This window comes from Mesoplodon bidens (genome assembly GCF_964165515.1).
Source record: "Mesoplodon bidens genome assembly, chromosome: 5".
Taxonomy (NCBI): domain Eukaryota; kingdom Metazoa; phylum Chordata; class Mammalia; order Artiodactyla; family Ziphiidae; genus Mesoplodon; species Mesoplodon bidens.
Window position 1 is genome coordinate 138,618,098 of NC_138161.1, and position 3,916 is coordinate 138,622,013.

The 3,916-nt window shown below is 49.7% G+C and overlaps 1 pseudogene across 1 annotated transcript; it reads left to right on the plus strand.

Moving 5' to 3' along the window:
* Nucleotides 1–722: 722 nt before the first annotated feature.
* Nucleotides 723–2,024, plus strand: LOC308618257 (PDZ and LIM domain protein 1-like; annotated as a pseudogene). Its single transcript has one exon. The product of its transcript is annotated as a PDZ and LIM domain protein 1-like (transcript).
* The last annotated feature ends 1,892 nt before the right edge of the window (nucleotides 2,025–3,916 follow it).

Below are 3,916 nucleotides of genomic sequence, written 5' to 3' on the forward strand. Positions count from 1 at the left end.
ATTCAGGGCAAACGATATTAAGTGAGACAAAGAACACTTTATAACAATAAAGAATATAATCCACAATTGAAGATTGAACACACCAAATAACAGCACCAAAATTCAAAGCAAAAGCTACAGGAAATACAAGAAAGGTCAGACAGATACGCAGTAGAGCCAGATGATTTTAATTCACCTCTTTCAGCTCATGACAGATCAATGGACCAAATTAAGTAAAGACATAGAAAAACCAAAATTGCATAATGACATTGAATTGATGTATACATATTTCTAAAAATTGCCCATATATTAGGCCACAAATAAAACCTCACCAAAAAAGCAGACATAATACAGAACCTGGTAACGCAGAAGAAAAACTAGAAATTAATCACAAAGTTATGGATCACAAAATCCTACCACTTGGACGTTTTTGAAAACTCTCTTTTAAACAACTCGGATCAAAAAGGAGACCTATATAGAAATTGTAGAATATCTAGAAAACAAGAATATCAAAAAACATTCCGTATATCGGAACCTGTGGGATCCCATTAAAGTAGAGCTCAGAGGAAGTCATGGCTGGTGTACTTATATTAGTAAATGAAAAAGAGTGAAAGTATACAAATTAAGCATAATAAAATTAAAAAATGAAAGATCTAATCAGCACAGCTGCCGGGGAGCCCAACGCGCCACTCCGCGTCCTGCCCCGTCTGTCCCCTGGAGTCGCTGCCTGCCATCACCATGCCATGACCACCCAGCAACTAGTCCTCCAGGGCCCGGGACCGTAGGGCTTCTGCCTTGTGGGGGGCAAGGACTTCGAGCAGCCTCTCACCATCTCCCGGGTCACTCCCGGAAGCAAGGCTGCTATAGCTAATTTATGTGTTGGAGATGTAATCACAGCCATCAATGGGGAAAATACCAGCCACATGATGCACTTGGAAGCTCAGGACAAAATCAAGGGCTGCACAGACAATTTGACTCTCACAGTAACCAGATCTGAACAGAAAATCTGGTCTCTTCTGGTGACAGAGAAAGGGAAACATCATCCATACAAGATGAATTTAGCCTCCGAACCGCAAGAGGTCCTACACATAGGAAGCCACTGACCCTGGGCTGTATCCAGTCTTCCCCACAGCTAGAGCGCCGTGTGCCCCTTACCACCTCACCTGCCTCCACTTCTGCCCCAGGGTCATCACAAACCAGTACAACAACCCAGCTGGCCTCTACTTCTCTAAAAACATCTCCAACTTCAGCAGTGCCTTGGAGTCAAAGACGGCAGCCAGTGGGCGGGAGACGAATGGCAGAGCATTAGACCATTCTCAGCTTCCAAGCGGACTCGTCATGGATAAAGAATCTGAAGTTTACAAGATGCCACAGGAGAAAGAAGAGTTAAATGAGCCTCCAAAACAGTCCACTTCATTCCTGGTTTTGCAGGAAATCCTGGAGTCTGAGGAGAAAGGGGATCCCAACAAGCCCTCAGGATTCAGAAGAGTTAAGGCTCCAGTCACCAAAGTGGCTGCATAGATTGGAAATGCCCAGAAGCTGCCCATGTGTGGCACCAGCATTGTTGGCATGTTTGTGAAGCGGCGGGACCGTCACCGCCACCCTGAGTGTTATGTGTGCACCGACTGTGGCAGCAACCTGAAACACAAGGGCCGTTTCTTTGTGGAGGATCAGCTCTACTGTGAAAAGCATGCCCGGGAGCGGGTCACTCCACCCGAGGGCTATGATGTGAGCACTGTGTTCCCTCAGTGAACCGGCAGCTCTGCACCCAACACTGTCCTCCAGCGAAGCCCCTGCTGCATCTTGTCCTCTGAAAGCTCTGGCCTCTCTTTTCTTGAAAGTTCTCGCCTACTTTGGTTTTATCCCTGCTCGTTAGCTAACTGACTCATGCTGGCTGTGTGATGCCCGCTTTTATAATTAATGGAAGATGGTTTTGTTCAGTGTCCCCTTACCAGCATCACGGTGTCTTCTCTTCTCCTCCATTCATCTCTGCTGCAAATAGACATCAGCCAAATTTGAACCAAACTGAATTTAATATGTCTGACAATGATGTTTTTACTCAATAAATTAATAGACTTCAAAACAACAGAAAAAGATCTAATCAAAAAACAGAACAGGACCTCTCACGGTGCCAACTGTAAGCAGCTCTGTGGCCCACACGGGACATTTCTTAGGGAAATTGCTTTGTCCTTGTGCACACCATGCCAACTTTGGAGCTGTTGAAAGACACCTTTAACATATTTGAAAGCAGCGGCCAAGCAGCAGCCCCAGAGGAGACCGTGCTGGGTCATGGAGGGCACAGTGCTTTCCTTTCTGGCCTCGAGGCCTGTGCCCCATCAGTGGCAGGCAGGGGCCTCAAAAGCTGCCCACCCTGGCGATGCTGGAGTGGACACACAGCAGCCCTTTGCTACTCCCCCCAAGACAGGACCCAGAGTGAAGTGCTCATGTCCATTAAAGGCCATCCACTAAGGAAAATCAGTGACATCACAATATAACGAGGGGCAGGGTTTGAATACCTTCCTGTCCATTGGGCCCTGGCAAGTCTCTCTGAGACTCATCTGAAAAGTGCTCTATGTGCTAAGCTTCCCTGTCTTCGCAAGGATCAGGGGAGACATCTGTAAAGTCTGAAATGGCACAGGGCACCTGGGAGGCACTCAGTAAATGTTAAGTGCTCCTTTAAACTGTGTATGTCCTGAGACATTGCCATTTCACCACCTGAATGCATCCTAAAGAAACACCAGGGCGTGCACTAGGATTCAGCTACAGAAGCAAAGGGCAGGGTGGTTCATAGAACCAAACTGTGGAGATCAATGTAAATGCTCACAATAGGGGGCTATAACTTTTTCATGGGGTCCCCAGCTTGCAGCCAGATCTACTCTGCCCGTACTTCCCCTGCACCCAGCTGGGATGTTGCCTCTGCAGTCCTCGTCCCGGAGAAGTTCCAGCTCCTACGGTCTCCTGCAGTTGTGACTGAACTAACAAATGAATAAAAGACGGGCTAAGTAACTTGGTTTTAGTCCGCATGGAACCTGTCAAAGGCAGTGGTCAGGATCGAAAGCCAGGCCTGGGAGACAGGAAGTTACGAATGCAGATTCCCAACTCCTAAACCGGGGTCACAGGTCAATCTTCATGTCTTTGTCCAGGCAGTTGGGACTCCCAGTCCGTCCTTCCTTACCTCCCCAATCCAGCCTGAGAGCCCCACCTCCTCCTGGAAGCCCGCCCTGATCCCCCCAGGGCCTCTAGGTGCCTGCCCCACACTTCCGTCACCCCTGAGCCAGCCAGCCACGACTTTCTGGTCCACTGATCTGCATTTTTCTACCTTGAGGGGCATTCCTCTGGGGACAGGAAGCTCTCCCCTGGGCTTCTTCACCACCTCCCATCCAACCCCGCCTAGCACATATACAAACAAGCAGGGTGCTTTGGAAGAGAGGGCAGAATACATGTATGGGCGTGAAGAGGAGATTCTGGGCCTCAGCAGGTTCTCACGTTCTGCTCTCTCTAGAGGATTCAGCAGGGAAAGGGCCAGGGCTGGAGTCAGGAGATGAGAGCACGGGGCCTAGTTCTCCACTATCACAGTCACTGCCTCTGAGCCACTGACCCTGGGCTGTATCCAGTCTGCCCCTCGTTATATACTGCTGTGCAGCCTTCCTGCTCCCAGCCTCATTTATTCTTTCAACAAACACTTGGTGGGGCTTCCCTGGTGGCGCAGTGGTTGAGAGTCTGCCTGCCGATGCAGGGGACACGGGCTCGAGCCCCGGTCCGGGAGGATCCCACATGCCACGGAGCGGCTGGGCCCGTGAGCCACGGCCGCTGAGCCTACGCGTCCGGAGCCTGTGCTCCGCAACGGGAGAGGCCACAACAGTGAGAGGCCTGCGTACCGCAAAAAAAACAAACAACAACAACAAAAAACACACTTGGTGGATGGCTGTCATGTGCC